General features: G+C 41.2%; 1 long non-coding RNA gene across 1 annotated transcript in view; it reads right to left on the bottom strand.

Moving 5' to 3' along the window:
• The window catches only part of LOC122812234, a 420127-nt gene that overhangs the window by 56182 nt on the left and 344455 nt on the right, over positions 1 to 19490 (bottom strand). The window contains exon 2 of the long non-coding RNA XR_006366373.1: positions 8228 to 8380. This is a non-coding gene — a long non-coding RNA (uncharacterized LOC122812234). The remainder of the gene's footprint in view (positions 1 to 8227; positions 8381 to 19490) is intronic.

Here is a 19490-nt window from a genome sequence, read left to right as displayed (position 1 = left end):
TGTTGTATGGATAAGGAATGGCAGCTACTCCATTTCCTTTGGAAGGCTTGCTAATTCAGGGACTTTTATTCCAGCAGTTGTTACCTCTTTGAGAGCATGCTTTCTACTGGGGGTAGGCCATAGTTTATAGCAGCAGTAGCCAGGGGTTGTTCAGCTTCACTGTTTTACAGTAGTGTGCCTCTTGGCTACCCAAGAGTGTGCAAGGTGTCTGGGTTTTGGTTATCCTGTCACCCGTTCTGTATATGTTTTGATTTTTGCCAAAGCACCAGAGGGCTCATATGGATGCTCACTGTACAGGTTGCATGCCCATCAGAAGAGTTAGGTTGGTGTAGAGCCTTTATTTGCGATGATGGTTTCGAACTGCTATCCTTCAAAAGGTTTCTGACACAACATCAATTTGGTGGAATAGGACAGCATCATCTCATGGATAGAGAGGTATTTTCACTTTAAGTTAGGTTAGAATAATGAGTGTGGTATATACTGAAACCTGGAGGAGGCATGGTAATGTTATAGGGTTTTATGTTAGGTAAGCCTCTTCTGCCTCATGGATGCCATGGCAGGGTCCATGATTTACTGTACTTCCAAGGGATGGAATGTTTAAAATTTTTTACAGTGTCTGTTTTTCTCTCCATTACCAAGTTGAGGAACACCACTGTGATAATGTGTAACAAATGGGTAAAAGGTGGAACACTCCCTAATGCAATTTACTTTGTCTTTGTGCAGATGGTGTTGTGATGGGCATTCCAGTTGCTGTAGGGTTACCCAGTGAAGTCTCAGACTGTGGAAGCAAATTTGTAGTGGATGTCTCAATTGGTACAGTGATGATCAATGAGGTCATACCGGGGAGAACGCTAAGTGAGCAACAGCTACTGGCTTGAAGGAAGTGGATCGCTAAGGTAATAGATTCTCCTGGGGTGGAAGTTCCAGTATTTGGAGTGGTGCACAATGAGGCTACAGTAATTTGTTTTTATTTATTGCTCATTAAGGAATGTCACTGCTGGTGGGGATTTGGGGTAGGTGGGGTGGAGTCACAACAATCATTGGGTCATAGGTAGTTATTCAGATAAGGGCTTTAGGACCTTTATAGGCTAGCCAAATCAACCTTATTTCTCTATGCAGTGCTTACTATTCTTGTACAAGATGGACTAGGTTGAACCCTTGCCATGAATTTATTATTACTCATTCAGTTCCAATGGCACAGAGCTCTGTTAGTCTAGAGAGAAAGAGGGGAACATAACTGGGGAAAACTTGTGGAAAGCAGATGCAGCAGTTTAGGCATGCTGTCATGAGGGATGTGCCCACTGCAGGGGCAGTGCGTGATAGAGTAGCTTTGAGTTACTGCAGTTTTAAGGGAGGTAGGGTTGGATTATTTTCCCACATTTTGGATGGTGAGGGCTACTGACTGACCTGGTGTCTGGTGCCAGTGGGCATTTCAAGTTGGTGTATATTGAGTTTGGTTAGTTTTGTTGAGGCTTGTTTTACAGTTTTTGGTGCATTTAGGGTCATACTGGTAAAGACTGTGTATGGTGGTATAAGCAGTTTGTCTACATGGGTATTGGTGTGTCAGCAAGATTACTATTAAAGTGGATTTGAATGTGATGTTATGTGGTTATTATTTCATTGGGCAGTAAACGGGCTGCAATATGTCATGAGCGTATGCTATTACCTTTGCATGGTTTCAAGTGGCAATTGGCTTGGCGTTTGCTAGTTTAGTTGGGGTATGGATTCTGGGAGTATTTAACAATTTTTACTGGTTTGGTAGTTGCGTAACAAGAGTATGGGTATTTTAGGCTTTGAGTTTGTAGTGGTTTTAGCATTGGAGAGGGATCGATGGTTTATTTTAGCTGTTTAGGTAACTGAATATTTTTGTTGGTGATGGCAACTGAGGGGTGATGGCATGGAGACAGTCTGGTTAGGTAAGACGGGCTACACCAAATGATGTTTGGCTTTATGCCTTTAATGGGGTATAGGTTGTTGGAAATTTGGTTGGTAAGAGGGGGAACAGCCTGGTCATGCTGGTGGGCGGAGATGAGGGGCAGGTTTGCTCTCTTTTCTTCCCCTCTGGTGTTGGATGTAAAATTCAATAAGTTTGGAAGGAAAGTGAGCAGTTGCTCTGTTGGATAAGTTAATAAACAATCAGAGCTGCTTATTTGGATGGTGGTGTAATTCAATAAATTGAAGGTGAGTAGGGTAACGCTGCCTTGTTAGTGCAAAGATAAGTGAGCAAGTGGGGGATGCTGCTTATCAAGGGTAAGCAGTACGCTGTCCTTATGATTATTTTATTTTTTCTTTCATGGATGCTCTTATTACCTGTGTCATGGTTTTGGTTGAAATTTATAATTATTGGTTAACAATCATGTTTATGGAAGTTTAATAAAGGTCGTCAACTGTCATTTGGTGTTGTGTCTTTATTGAAGTGGACCAGGACAACACTGTAAACTCAGTGATGTGTTTTGTTAAAAGTTATACATTGCACTATTTCCATCTGCATTTGCATACTGTAGTGATAGTTAAATCTTAGGTTTTTTGCCTGTATCTACAGAAGTAAGAATAGTAAATTACTTTATGTAATTTACTGTAACAAATTAATATATACTGAAACATCAGATATCATAACAATTGACCACAAAACACATTGAAACTCAGCTATGCTTGCAGACTTGCCTTAATTAATCAGAACTCATTCTAACATGCATACACATTGCAATTAACAAATGACACATGCACACAATTTGACATCATGTATACTCAAACCATCACATAGGTTCATAGGTTCATAGGTAGGTAATAGACTATCAGCCCAAGGGCCTACGTAAGCCTAGCCGACAAAGTTCCCTGGCTTACGCCATCCAAGAAAGTTATTTTTCTGTGCCACTGTCAAGCAGAGACACAGAAGTGATCCCCGGGGTGTATTTCCTATTTCCCATCCACTCATCAAGATTTTTCTTGAAGAGTGCTAATGAAGAACTTTGCTTGACATAGATGGGTAGCCTGTTCCAGAGTATGGGAAGTCTCTGGGACAGGAATCTTTCCCTCCAGCATGTCCTGTTTATTGTGGTGACAAGGTTTAGGTCCCTAGAGAGTGTATCTCGGAGGGACTGAGATTTCTTTAGGTGTAGCATGTCCAACAGTTCTGTGTTTGACATAGATTTATATGTTAGGCAGAGATCACATCCATCACACACACACACACGCACACACACACACACACACACACACACACACACACACACACACACACACACACACACACACACACACACACACAGACAACAACTATCTAATAAATTTCCACACTAAAGCAGCATGTTTTGCTGGTGGGGAAACCTAGTTTTCTCTGATGACACACTGCGTTGTGCTCATAGATGCCTACAACTTTAAATATGCCAATTCCAACATTAGATGGCAACAAGGAAAGGACACATTTTCAGTTCCTTCTGATCTGTGATAGGTTGATCTATGCATTCAGTCAACTGGGACACAGATCAACAAATGCAGTTAGCAGAATGGCACCCATACACACACACACACACACACACACACACACACACACACACACACACACACACACACACACACACCATAGGTCTCAACCTCTTAAGAGGCCAATGTGGAACACATACCCTAACAATGTGTGACAAATGGTCAAAATGTGGAACACCCTATTTTCGTACTGCACAAAATGTGCCATCACCATGGAGCATGGGCGAACATCTGTAAAACTCAATAAGACACTTCTTAGATCCAAAACTTGTATTTAATAATCTGCAATACCATAACCATCCCATAAGTAAATGAAAAAAGGCAATTACTTTCAGAGACGTACTAGGGGGACAAGTAGCACGAACAGAGACACTTTAAATATTGCTATTGCAAACTTAAATATTGCTATTGTAAACTTATATTGCTCTTATAAAACTTAGAAAGTTGCTAAAATAACAGGATCTGTGTTGGCATACAGTTTCTCCCAAAGAAAGGCAAATAGTTTCACAGACATACTGGGGGACAAGCTGTAAAAAGAGAGACACTTTAAATATTGCTGTTATAACCATATATTGCTCTTATAAACTTAGAAAGTTGCTAAAATAACAGGATCTGTGTTGGCATATAGTTTCTCCCCCCAAAAAAAGGCAATTACTTTCAGAGGCATACTAGGGGGACAAGCAGCACACACATAGACACTTTAAATATTGCTGTTATAAACTTAGAAAGTTGCTAGAGTAACCGGATCTGTCTTGGCACCCAATTACTTTCAGACTTCAGACACATACAAGGCGGACAAGCAGTACAAAAATTGAGAAGCTTTAAATATTCCTGTTATTCAAGCAACTTTCTAAGTTGATAATAGCATCTATGTTGGCATACAATTGCATAAGTTCTGTCAGACTTCAGAGAAATACTAAGAACAAGCAACACAAAAATACAGATACTAATATTACTCTTATAAACTTAAAAATGTACTAGAATAACAGGATTTCTGCTAACGTACCAGTTCTCAAGGGAAATACCAGTAGCCACTGCTGCTAAAACACTTACCTCTGCCTAGGTCCAGCCACAGCACCAGCTCAATAAAATCCAATAACCAAAGCCTCCAGCAGAAATAATCCACCATGACACAAAATTGATCCCGGTTGTCAAGCAGCAGGCAGCAGCAAAATAAAATCTCAGGCTTCAGACCAGCAACTGCTTCCGAGTTCCGATACAGCAAGACTCCTTTTCTGACAGGCTAGCTTCCAAGTCCCAACCCCAACTAGTCCCGATGTCTTCAATACATGGACTCTCCTTCCTTCTTCCCCAGTCCTCTTTCTGAGTTGTTGAGGACCAAAAATGTAAAATTCCTGATTCCTGAAGCCTTTTTCAAGCCATTATTTGGGCACGAAAAGGCTTCCCGGAATGTGATTGGCTTGTACTGGGGAGCTGTCATTGGCTCCCGTCCTCCTGAGACTCTTTACTTGATTGGCTGGTAGACAGCATTCATGATTGGCTGTAAATGTGGTCTACGAGCCAATCAAGAACTGCGTAGAACAGCCAACGTTGTGTAATGCGGAAGGGCAGCAGAGCAATACATTGGTTTGTATACCGCAATGCCGATTGGCAGTAATTGCAGTACACAAACCAATCAAAATCCTTGTAGCTGAGCCACAGCTGTCCAATGCAGAACAGTGGCTTCACTTGTCATTAAATACGGAGCATGCCACATAATCCAGAGCACTTGGATGCTCAAACACACACACACACACACACACACACACACACACACACACATGCAAATGCACACATACACAAACATATATACAAAGACAAAGAACTGCATGCACTGCATTTATCTGGTACCATTATAATAAAAGGCAAACATGAGTGAGGGCTTGGAGATAAGAAAGGTCTGAGATTTTAAAATATGAATATGCAAAACACCAGTGCCTGGTACAGGGGAATAACATCTTCAGTGACTACTTTTTGCTGCAACATCAATGAGATGAAGGACATATTTTATAGGTTTTGGCCCAAAGTAACAGCAGATATTTTATTTTTTACTACAGCAGTACCTGATAAATGCAACTTTTTATAGGAATGGGAAAAAACATTGGACAGCAATTTGGGAGTATAAAATACATTCAGATAGCAGTGCAGCCAAAAGTTTAATGAAACTAAGTAATGAAGATGTTTCCCATGGGGAAATTGTACTTTCTATGCTCATTTGTTTGAAACAAAACATTTATATCTAAAAATAAGTACAACATAATTGAAAAAAGGGAATGGATTACTTATAACATATTTGTGCAGTGCATTTCGTGTAGGTGATACACCTTGTCTTTTCAATGAATCTCATTACATTTAAGTGATTTGACATTTTTACATTATCTTAGTGCTCTAACTAGGCATGAACAGTAGCATCCAGTGGCTATAGTTAGCTTTGTGGATATTGATAGTTATTATCGGTCTATATCATATAGTTGAAGCTTTAGGTCAGTGGTGCACAACATCTGGCCTCAGTGCCAAATCTGGCCCTTGATGCAACAGCATCCGGCCACCAGAGTCACCAAAATATTTTTAAAAAATAAATAAATGCTATGCCTTACTCCAGTCACACAAACTTTCTAGCATGTGCTTACTTACCTAATTGATTGCATTTTCGCACACTTCTAATTTTAGCTGCGGAATAACTATTCTTTTGTTGTTTATAACTTGCAGTCTGTAAACAGTAGAAACTTTCTGCAAAAGTTTGTAATACGTCATGGTTGCAAGCCAGAATAAAGTTAAATGCAAAGTTGATGTAGAAAACAGGCAATTTCACGACTGCTGTCTTAAGAAAAATGCCAGTCACCTGTTACTATTGTTAACTCATAACGACTTACTATGTTTTGAGGTGGTCCGGATATGCATTAAGAATTCGTGTAGTGGCCCTCCCCACAAAATGGTTGCACACCACTGCTTTAGATAATCAAATACCTAAAGATTGACACTTAAACAGCAAAGATCGTAAACCACGAATGGCCAATTCCGCAAATTTTTTCATAAGAAAAGAAATTTGCTTAGCCATTATCAGGAATCTGCCCTCTTCTCCACTGTAGAGCATGTTGTGAATCTTGCCTGCCTTTTTATATCATTTTTTTCTGTGGAATAAATATTACTGTCTGCTGGTGTCAACATGTGGTCAGTGTTCCTGCTAAAACTGTCTTCTGCCCTCTTCTACAATACATTATAATGTTGCACCTTTCCTGTTTCCCTTTGTTCATTCCTGCAATCCATCCGTTTGTCCCTATTCAGTACACACACTTCCTCTGAGTCTTTACTTTAAATAGCAATCCATGTACCCTTAAAGATAATTTACAAAACTTACATAAAAAGCATGGACTGGGATTACACATTCATCTGCACTGTATACAATATCCTGTACTGTGCTTGGGACATGTACAGTTATATATTATAGACGATCATAATCATTGTGGCATTCCATGCAATCCTGCAAAGCCAGTTTTCTCTATTGTAATGTAGTTCACTTTCCATGTTGCTTTACATAGTTTCCTGGCCAAAACACTGTCACCAGCCACAAAAACCATGCTTGTTTACATTTCAATGCCTTGTGTGGCATGAATATGTAAATAGAGCTGCTGATCACTGTGCAAGGACGTAAGGTCTATGTGGGCTTTGTGCAAAGCCTACACAGAGTTTATTGAATTCCAGGGATTATCTTGAATCTCTGACATAGAAGGATAAAGCCATTACTCTGACGCAGATGTATTGAATCTGATAAACAGCCTGTGGGTGGCTGGGTGTCAATGTTTACTGGTGGCTCACCCATCCATAAGGTCCAGTTGACTTATAACCACCATGTAAGTATAGGCTTCCACAAGATTAAAGGCAGCCAGGACTGGAAACATGAATTTGATGTTGCTTAGCCCAGTTATTTTGACATTCATAAGTGTATGTGTAGAGGCATTCCCTCTTTTCTGAGCTCCTTAGACTATTAGTTCAGATGGTCTGGGGAAGGGGTTGGCTGCAGAAAGGCTGATGGCCCATGAAAAGATACTGCACAAACAGCCTTTATACTTCCTTATATTATGACTCCCTTAGGCTAACACTCACCTAAGTGGCCGCATATCACAAAGAGTGAACATAAGGGCTTAGACTCATGGTTGGGGGATTGGTGACCATCCAAAAAAACATTTACAATGTGAAAAGTAAATAAAAAAAGAATAAACAAATCTTGCAAAAATAAAATTAAGTAATGCATACACGTCTCATGTTAGACGCTATTTTTTTAAAACAGCATTACTCTAGAAAATGTAAATTGTACTCATAAGTGATGAAAATAAACACTGTGCAATATTTTCCCAAAATCATGCCGGATTCACCATTATGATGCAACAGAAGCATTCATGGGGAAGTACTTAATTTGATATCTGATTCTCTACTTGATTTTGTTCTTATCTGAGTAAATCACATAATGCAGTTTATATTTATAAATGTGACATCCATCTGACTCTTCCTAATACCTACAGTTAATAAAACAAATAATCCAGGTTAGTATTTAGCAGAAAAATGTAGTGGTGTAACTTTCCAACACATTGAATTAATCTAGCAGTAGTTTGCCTGCACACGTTAGTCCCCCAAACTTCTGACATCTCAATTACGAAAAATAGACAAATTACGAGAAAACTATATCGGCATGATGCATATAACATTTCTAACTAAAATCTCTGCTATTAAACACAACCTTGCTTACCATCACAACCAAATTTGCTTCCGTTAGTGGACAGATGAGAGATGGTCCTAGTTGTGAATCCTGGTTGGCAGGTACAGCTATAGCTTCCTATTGCATTGTTACAGATGGAGTGATCACCACAGATATCCTTATCCCGCTGGCACTCATCAATATCTGCATTTCACACATCAAATAATCATATTAATTGTATAGAAATATATGTCACTAGTACAGCTGTCAAACACACGATGACTTGCAATTTTCTCACTAATCAACATTAAAAATGGACAATAACTGCATTACTGACTCCTTCATGTGAAGAACTTGTTTGCGTTAAAGTATGACTAAGAAGCATTCCCTTACTATAAAGACATAAACAAGTATATGTAATTTTATTTCTAGAGAATTTGTTTCCTGGACAATATCACAGTCTTAAAAATAAACCCTGTGATACAATAAAATCCTAACTACTCATTCTAACTGTCCAGTGCAGGTCATTCAATGAGTGCAATGATAAGAAAACATAATCTAAAGACAAGTATGGCAGCAATGAGACAGATCAAATACTAGTGCGATCAGAGCTGAACACACTAGTAATCTCCTTAAAGTCCCTTGCATCGAGTTTGCAAAGGCATGTTCTATATAAACACATGCACACTTTTGGCACCCATGTGCCCCACATAACACACACACACACACACACACACACACACACACACACACATATTTACACAGATACAAAGACTAACAAAACGTCCACTCCCATATCTTCTCTCAACTTACCTGTACCACAAGTACTTCCATAGGAACGACTGGTTAACTGTGATGTCACCACCATCATATTTTCCTTCATGAAAACAATTTTACATGAGCAGATTGTAAAGCCACATACATTTCCAGGGAGGCACATGACTAGATATTATTAGCCAATCCCTCTGGTTGACATTAACATGCAACTTTACCAGAGAGACCATTATCATAACAAAGGCACCTATGTGGGGAAGAACTCAATGTTAGAGCACTCTGTGAATTGGGAAGACTTAACCCAATGTGTACACCTTCCAAGTTAAGGCTTCTGCATGTAAAATAATTGTGACCTGGATTCTGATCATAATCAAGTTTTTATACATTGAAGATATGGATGCCAAGAAATTTACAACAAGAACAGATTGAAGAGCAGCTCAAGAATGGAATATTCACATCAAAGTTGAGTACTTAGAATAACTGATTTGTGAAGAGAGAGGCATGATCATATTTATGTGTATATGACATAGAGCTGTAGTTCCTCCACTGTACTTCTACATACAGAAAAAAAGTGTAGGAGTGCAAAATGTATTACAGCTTTGAAAGCTGTAAAAAACTTAGTGCTGCTGCACAGACAGCCAGTGGCAGAATGATGTCAATGGCTTTGAAAGCTGTTAGATACTTCACTCTGCCATACTTTTGTTATTGTATTTGTATTCTTTATGTGACAACTTGATGTGTATTACTGGTTATAATATTGCAAAAATGCTTTGAACACTGTTGTACGCTGTCTGCTGGTAGAGCTCTAGCAAGGGACTAGACCTTAGCAATACCATGAGATGCTTATCAAAATGTAGGTTAAGTACTGTTGCTATGCCAGAAATGTGCTTAATAAAGTTGTAATTTTTATCAATATAGAGTATAATCAGTTGTCTAAGTACTATAACACATTTAAGGCTGTTAACTGGGCAGTGGAATATCATTGTAAACTCAATCATCTTTTGTTAAATGTAATACACTGCACTATTTCCATCTGACGTTGCATACTGTAGTGATTGTTAAATCTTAGTTTTTTTGCCTATATGAACAGAAGTAAGAATAGCAAATTACTTTATGTAATGTACTGTAACAAATTAATATATTCTGAAACATCAGATATCATAAAAAGTTTGACATCATGTATACTCAAACCGTCACATCCATCACCACACACACACACACACACACACACACACACACACACACACACACACACACACACACAGAGACACACACACACACAAACACACACACACAGACACACACACACACAGACACACACACACACACACACACACACACACACACACACACACACACACACACACACACACACACACACACCAACTATCTAATACATTTCCACACTAAAGCAGCATGTTTTGCTGGTGGGGAAACCCAGTTTTCTCTGATCACACACTGGGTTGTGCTCTTAGATGCCTACAACTTTAACTATACCAACTCCAGCATTAGATGGCAACAAGGAAAGGACAAATTTTCAGTTCCTTCTGATCTGTGATAAGTTGAGCTATGCATTCAGTCAACTGGGACACAGATCAAGCACACACACACACACACACACACACACACACACACACACACACACACACACACACACACACACACACACACACACACATGCATAAGCACACATACTCATATACCCACACAAATAATTGCATGTGCTGCATTTATCAGGTACCATTATAATAAAAAACAAACATGAGTGAGGGCTTGGAGACAGGAAAGGTCTGAGATTTTAACATATGAATATGCAAAACACCTGTGCCTGGTACAGGGAAATAACATCTTCAGTTTGTGACTACTTTTGGCTGCAACATCAATGAGATGAATGATATAGTTTATAGGTTTTGGCTCAATGTAACAGCAGATATTTTATTTTTTACTACAGCAGTACCTGATAAATGCAATGTCTTATAGGAATGGGGAGAACATTGGACAGCAACTTTGTGGGTATAAAATCCATTCAGATACAAGTCCAGTCAGCAGTTTAATGACAGTAAGTAATTAAGATGTTTCCCATGGGAAAATTGTAACTTTTCTACTCACGTGTTTGAAACAAAACATTTATATCAACAAATATGTACAAAATAATTGAAAAAAGGGAATAGATCACTTATAACATATTTGTACAGTGCATTTTGTGTAGGTGATACACCTTCCCCAGGATTCGTGAAGCTTGTGCCATGCGCTGGAGTAGCGTCGGTGATCTAGTGCCCAATATGGCCGTCGAGCGATTCAGGTAAGAGCTGTTTCCATGTGCACTACCAGCGTACGCGACAGCTGCACAGCTCACAGTGCTTGCATGCTAATTACCCCATGTACAGGAGTGTAGCATGCAAATGAAGGTATATAGCAATTCATGAAGTGGTGCAAGCATGCAGAAATGTAAACCAAAAAAATGGTTTACATTTTTTCAAACAGAACATCGGAGCCTTAAAGCAGACCAAACTTACGTATTATAAAGTTAACATATGCCAATGGCTAAATATACAGCCATTAGCATAAAAAAACACGCATAACACATAATAAATAACATTTAATGCCATGGCCACACTAACGCAAAGTACAACCGCAGTGCATGGGTGCACAAACGGGAACACAAGGAAAATATATATAGATGTCATAAAATGTCAATGTAACACAAATCATGATTTCGCCATAATAGTCAATGGTATGCATGCTACACCACAACCAAGGCGCAAGGGTTGCTAAGGGTCTGTGACAGTGTTTGACGCGGTAACTAAGAATTAGTAGTCAATGCCATGCAAATGAGGAAAGTAATACTGAATCACAAATGCCTTGCCGGCGTAAGGCTTTACCACATGGCGTAGCGGTATAACACCGAGGAGTGGCCTGGATGTATACATGATATCAGGAGAGGGGTGTGCCACCGTAGCTGTAAGCACATTGGATCATAGCTAATCCGGGTTGCCCATTGCTAAGCAAAGCTGCTGGATAGGGGTGTGTATGCAGCCATAGCTTTGCTTAGCTGAGAGCACACAAGGCGACTGAAAGCGCATGTGTACGCAGATGACAACGCGCTTGAAACCCAGTAAATGGCTGCGCGTGGAGCACACCACAGCTGAAACAGGAAGGTTACAGGAAGACAATAAGGAAATGCTGTTGCAGAGTAATTGGAGTACAACTGAGTAATTAACACCTAGTAACTCACAGTGGGCCATTGACGGTAGCTAACAAGGCTGCTAGCAGCAACCTGCAGAACAGGAAAGGGGAGGTGCTGGATTGCAAAGAAAAGAGAACTATCACAGCAGAAAAAAGCAAACCTGCAGTAGATCGGCTACAGAACACATTTCGCAACAGAATCCTGGGTCGGAAAAGTACAAAAGAAGAAAGCAGGCCACTGGATGCATGCCTGACAATGGGAGGGGAATCGGTTTGAAAAATGAAGGCAAGGGCAAGAGATGATCCACGATAGCCAAGTGTAATTCAGCACCAAAGGCCCCACAATAGCAGTACCTGCGGTAAAACATAAGATACCCTGCAGCTCGGATTGTACGTACACACCCTATGTCATCATCAGCTTCCAAAGCACAATAGTATAAAGTGTGAAGGCACCTCACACACACTTGTGTATTCCCAAACACTGCACCATTGGTGTAAACAGATGGGGAACTTTTAAAATGTACATGTTGTGAGCTGCCATAGCTTTGATTCACCAGCATGTGCTGGAGACTGAAGGTTGTGTGGAGGATGATGCTGACAACCACCTCAGGCACCGGAGGAGGAGAAGAGTGTTCAGACCAAGGGTAACCTACCAGGGGCTAGATGATCTGGAGATAGTAGAGCATTATAGGGTGGACAGGGACATCATACAGCAAATCGTTGAGCTGTGCCGGCCAAGCATCAGAGCCAGAAACAACAGAGGGGAACCCATCCCAGTAGACACGAAGGTATGTGTAAACTTGAGAATACTAGCCACAGATACCTTTCAAAGGCCAACTGGAGATATCATGGGGATCTCACAGGCATCAGCATCCAGGGTACTCCACCAGTTCCTGGATGCCATGTTACCACATGCCAATGAGCATATATACTTCCCCCGAATGCAGGAGGAGTTGGCCAGCAATATGCTTCTCTTCCACCATGTGGCAGACTACCCGGAGGTACTCGGTGCAATAGACTGTACACACATACACATCAAGTCACCACCCAGTGAGCATGGTAGGTGCTACATAAACTGCAAGGGATACCACTCCAACTGCCAGATCATGTGCAATGCCCAGGGCATTATCATGGATGTGTGTGCTGGCAGCCCTGGAAGCTACAATGATTCCCACATTTGGCATGCCTCACAGCTGTACCAGGTATTTGTCAAGGGGGGCATCCCATATGGCCACCTTGCGGGGGATGCTGGTTATGTACTGAAGCCGTGGATGATGACTCCCATCAGAAATGCACACACACCCATGCAAGAACGCCATAATGAGGCACACGCACAAACCGGAATCATCATAGAGCATATGTTTGGGATGCTGAAATCACGGTTCCATTGCTTGAACATATCTGGTGGAGACCTGCAGTACTCTCCAGGCACGTGTGCCCACGTCTTCATAGTATGTGCCATGCTACATAATATGATCCTGCGGAAACAGCTGCAGCAGGGACATAATGGTGAAGGCCCTCACAGCCCACCACCATTGCCAAGGGCACCACAGGCACAGAGGGATTCAGACCACGAACACCCTGTGCCAGCCCCAGTAGGCAGATGGAGGTGTGCCCTTTATGCCCATGCCTTGGCAAAGAGGGAATGTATAGCACATACACTGACAGTGTAGGCTCCTATGGACTGACGCACTTCTCCACCTGCACACACAGTAAACATGGATGGCACACACACACGACCACCTGTAAATTGTCATGTATAGGTGGTCTACTGTGTGCATCCTACATAGGCAGCCCTCAACTATTGCACACACAACTGCTATTGGCACAAGTTAAGTCAATACCTGAACAGTAAATTAAGCTAAAAGCATGTGTTGATACTGTATGTATAGGTTCCTAGGTACATTGGTAGGTGCATGCCTAAATGTCAGAGGCCATTCATAAGCCTAGCCAAAATGTGTCTGCTGTCACCACCCCATTGATTAACTAACTGTCCTTCTGTGGAGCAAAGCCAAATTGTGGGATCCCTGGGGTGTAACCACTGTTCCCCACCCACTCTGCAAGGATTTCCTGGTGTGTTAATGACAGGCTCCATATAATGTAATCAAGGATGTAGTTCCAAAGCATGGGGAGTACCCATGACAGGTATCTGCCACCCCAGCATTCTCCAGTTATGGTTGTTGCAAGGTGTAGCTCATTACAGTGTGTGGCTCAATGTGACATGGATTCCCATAGCTGCAGCATATCCATTAAGCCTCACTTGGACATACCATTAACAGGTATCATCCATATATACACCAACTGAGTTACACATTTGTTTGCAGTACTGAGGAAAAGCCATACTACACTCTACATACTAAACACCATAACACTTGTACATATCCCAGATGCCTCAGTGGTAAAGCCACTGACTGTGTCGTTCATAGTCCCGGTTCCATGACCTGCAAGGGCTGTTATGTAATTCTGATGTCTCGAATAATGGATGTTGGATGCAGGTCATTAAAGCACGTTTAAGCACATGTTAGCGTGTTTTTGCGCCAGTAAGTGCTGGTAAGCGGCGTTTAAACATGACTACATGGATATGTGCAACACAGGTCTAACCTTTGCTGAATATCATACAGATCATGAGCAAAGCTGCCCAGAACCTCTAAAATGTGCATTATTTACCCTTGTACTAATAGTGCCTGCTCTGAGAGGTAAAATAACCACTGCCAGGAGTAGAACACATGACCATGTACACAATCTTCACAATAACCAACCACTAAGCTCCCTGAGATGTACCAACAGCAGGTGTGTATTGTGACAGGTTAAAACACAAAAGGGCAGACTTTGGGAAATAGTATACACCACCATGTACCCAATGAAAGGTGTATTCTCTCTCTCTCTTATAGATATATATATATATATATATATATATATATAAATATATATATATATATATATATATATATATATATAAATATATGTAATATATAGAGAGAAAGGGTGATAGAGAGATATATGTCGATATATATGGATAAGCATACATATGCAAATATATACATAGGTTAACAACATCTACACAACCATGGAGGTACATATAAATAGGATACTACCAAATACCGAATGCTTTTCATACTGACACGTGTAATCACGAGGCTTAAAGACCAAAAGACCACAGTTCTGAAACACCAGAACCGCGAGTACTATTATCACAATGTTAAGGGACATTTAGGTAGTGCTTCTTGTGCTGCGGTTCAGGTAGGTACTGTGTGTAAGTGTGTTTCTGATTGCTGTAGTGTATGTAAGTGTGTGTTCTGAGTGTGGTGTGTGTTTTCGGGGGACTGTAATGTGTGTGTGTGGGTTTGCTTCATGTGTCTGTTTGTGCTATCTCGGAGGTAGATTATTAAAGTAGGTGTGGTGTGGGGTGTGCAGCCATCCACATGGGGGGTGTATGGGGGCATGGCCACCTGCGCATACATAGTGTAGGATGGTTTGTTTGGATGTGATGGGTAGCAGTGTGTCTGTGTGTGCATGTGTGTGTTCTGTGTTTGTGTTAGTTCCGGGAGTTTGACTGTCGCGAGTTTGAGTGTTCGGTATTGTGGGGTTTGGGTGTCTGGAAATGGTAATGTGGTCGTTGGAAGTGTGTGCATTCCTGAATCCATGGGTATGCCATATACAGTAGTTGAAGTCTTCAAATATGTGTATAACATGGATCATAGCAATCACACATTCTGCCACGACCGAACGTTATGAAGTATGGAGAGTATATGTCTATACACTATTACAAATATGTGCTATGGACATGAGCTAAAGATAGGGTTACCACCTGTCCCACCTTGCGAGGGGCAGTTGCTCTGTGTGTGGTAGTGTCCTGACCAACATGAGTACAAATACTAATGTCCTACAATCTCGAGACATTTGGCATGTTCCATGTTTAATGTAATTGTTGCATAAAATAGTCATCTGTATCTAAAATACCTACATGTAGCAAGAAACAGGATAAGCAAGTAAACCACTACAAGAATAAGCTTTTATATAGGCATATATGTAAAGTTCTATACTTTGTGTTGACTGTGGGTATGTGTCGGCCTCTAAAATCTGATGTTTGTCCTGCAAATGTCCCACTATGGCCATTTGAAAAGGTGGCAATCCAAGCCAAAGAGGTTCAGTCACCAATACAACTCCAATGAGTGCAAATATCTGTGACAGAAACACACGAGACAGCTTTCATGTAGCAACATTTCATTACATGCCGATGTATTTCCGAAGGGATTGAAGGACCAACATCACCTGCATGCTATAGAGGAACCAATTAACAATGGCTTAATGAATCAGCCTGCAATTACCATAGTATTAGTCTACTAAAGATAGGTCTTCAAATAGGGAAGGAGCCCTCACACACTTATCAAATATGTATAAATGCAGTTCCTACACACCTGCATCTGCTATGTACACCCACCTACATCTCCCCCACACCCAAAACAATTGCAATACAGACTGTAATAACATCACAAACATCCACTCACTCTATGAAATCTGCCGAAGTGTTAACATACCTTGTCATAGACACATTATAATGGCCGTATGTGAAATCATTGTTGTTGTACAATGGAACAGACGCCGATGTTACAGGGTTTGGTTGCAATAATCCCGTATCATAGGGCTGTGTGTACACCAGGAAGTGTTACCAATTATTGATTAACAGCACAGTATGATACACATGTACAGTATACCAAAGATGTCAGGTGAGCACAGTTCAAAACACCTAACGTTCTATGCGTAGCCACACAGCCTTGAGCTGCCCAAACATCCTTGCCAGACCTAAACATTTGCAGATGTATCAGGTACAAACCCTGCAGAAGTAGTAATGTTCAGAAATATAACAGCTAGACTCACATGTAGAACTACATCCTCTAGCCATTACACACAATCCACGGGGGCCATGAAGTTAAATATATCTCTGTGTGTCTCCATATAGCTGTTGCAATTCATCACAAACAAGTGGAGTATTCAATTATACACCACTGTTGCCATGTCATTGGCTAATGGAGTAGCTGCACAGCTGATGTGCTTGTAATCATCTACTCTAGAACACCAATTGCTGGCAGGATACCACATGTTACTGATATCTAAGTATAAAAGGATGGCTTGACATACATTCAAACCGTCTGTATATACCAGCAAAACGTTACAACGAGGATTGTAACACAAAAAGATTAGGATTTATATTACCGTCAATGACAACTCAGGTTACTAATAAGGTATGTAGAACACTCAGTATGTTAGTGTATGTAGTACCTGTTCTTTTATAATTAAAGTGTACGGAATGCATATAGTGGGAAAAGGTATTATGTAGTGATGCATTGTTGAGCATAGTAACGCTCATAGAAATTGTGTGTACTGATGTAGACCAAAAGGTAAACACCTCATACACCACAAGGCATGCTATATAAGGACTTTGAACACAGCAATTCCACTCCAGCCGCTGTCAGTGGCAGGGTTGGTCCAACAAGTACGTGCCATAACAGGGGATAGTATATGTTGATATACTGTAACAGTAGGCATATGTATGAGCGTATAACTGAGAATAACATGTCTAAGGTGGTCCTGCTGTGCAATTATGATTTGCATTGTGGGATATTGTGGCAAAAATGTGTAATGTACAGTATTGTAGGTAGATATGTCTAACATTTTGCATAGCATTACTGTTATGTTATGCAAACATCAGGCATGTCTATTGGCATGTACAATACACAATAACAGGATACATATGACTTGTAGTCAACAGACAGTGTATCAGCATGATAGCTAATTGAAATGGAAGAGCTAGTCAATTATCCAAGCACAAAGGACATGTAATAGCTTCATAGGTTCATAGTTAGGTACTATGCTGTCTGGCTAGGGCCATTCATAAGCCTAGCTACAGTGTTTTGACTTGCGGCACCACCCTAGGTTAGTTTCATGTGCCTGTGAACAGCAGAGCCATTTGTTTCCTGCTCCTCTGTACAGTAGAGCCACTGCAGTGATCCCTGGAGTACATGTCTGTCTCCCATCCACCCATCGAGGTATCTCTTGAAGAGTGCTAGTGAGGGTCCCTGCCTGATGTACACAGGAATCATGTTCCAAAGCATGGGGTGTGTCCAGGTCAGGAATGTATCTCTCCAGCACGTCCTAGTTATCATTGCGTTTAGGTGCATATCCCAGAGCATGTGGCTCTCAGGGGCTTTTGCTTATGTGGAGCATATCCATCAATACTGTTTTGGACATTGGTCTTGTATGTTCAGCAGTGATCACCTCTGAGTATGAGGTATGCAAATGAGTACAGTTGGAGTTTCTGCAGTTGGGCTGCATACTTCATCCTTCGGAGGTCAGTATTCCTCTTGGTGTGGTAATGTTGTGGTATTTCAAGCCGTTGCTGTTGTCTCGTAAGGTACATCCCAAATGGGGTGATGTACCCTTTAATGTGTTTCATAAGTCATGAGTAGAGAGGCACAATGGCTGCCTTTGTTCTGGCTACAAACCCATTAGAGATTAGGGAGGCCACATAGAAGGATATCCACACCACCTTGCCAATATGGTTATCAAAGGAGTGAATGCTATCTCCTTGGGTTCTAAGATCCCTTGTTATGTCCTATGTATGTAGGGGACTACCACCTATGTGATAGTCTGCGGGTGATTGGTGTAATCCAAAGGGGATGTCTATGCACATTGTGGCATGCAGCCTGAGGCCATGTTATTGACACCAGGTGTCTGTCCCAGTGATACCCTTATGGAGGGTGTCTGTATCAGCTGGGGAATCAATCATGGCCCCTAGTTTGCAGTCATCTGCAAACCTTTTCAGGGTAAGTCCTCCTGTGATAGCCTATACCTCAGAGAAGCATATACCAAACATGAGGGGCCCTATGAATGAGCCCTGGGGGATGACAATTGTAACTGATTTACAGTAGGACCTAGGGTATGCTACCCTCACTGTGTGGGTTCTGTCCATAAGCCACTTTGCATAACATCTCGTGACGTAGGGATTAATGTGTAGGTGGATTTGTATGTTGATAATACCAGAATGGGGAACAGTGTTGAAAGCCTTTGAGAGGTTAATGTAGGCTGTGTGGACCTCCTTACCCTCATCTGCTGCCTTGGTAACAGTCTCAAAGGACTCCACCAGGTTTAGGAGGCATGGTCTGGCCCTAACAAATCCAGACTGGGTTGGATCAAAGGTTTGGAGGCCACCAATGTCTCTTTTAATGAGATCCATTATGATGCGCTCCATAGCCTTGCAGAACAGTCTAGTCAGGTGTATAGGGCAATTGTTTCCCAGGTCCATTGTGGTGCCACCTTTATGGAGTGTGATAACTGTTGCTGTGCACCATTCAGG

Source organism: Protopterus annectens, chromosome 9.part0 (assembly GCF_019279795.1).
Source record: "Protopterus annectens isolate FY-2018-M chromosome 9.part0, PAN1.0, whole genome shotgun sequence".
NCBI lineage: Eukaryota > Metazoa > Chordata > Ceratodontiformes > Protopteridae > Protopterus > Protopterus annectens.
This window is presented reverse-complemented; position numbering and strand designations above follow the sequence as displayed.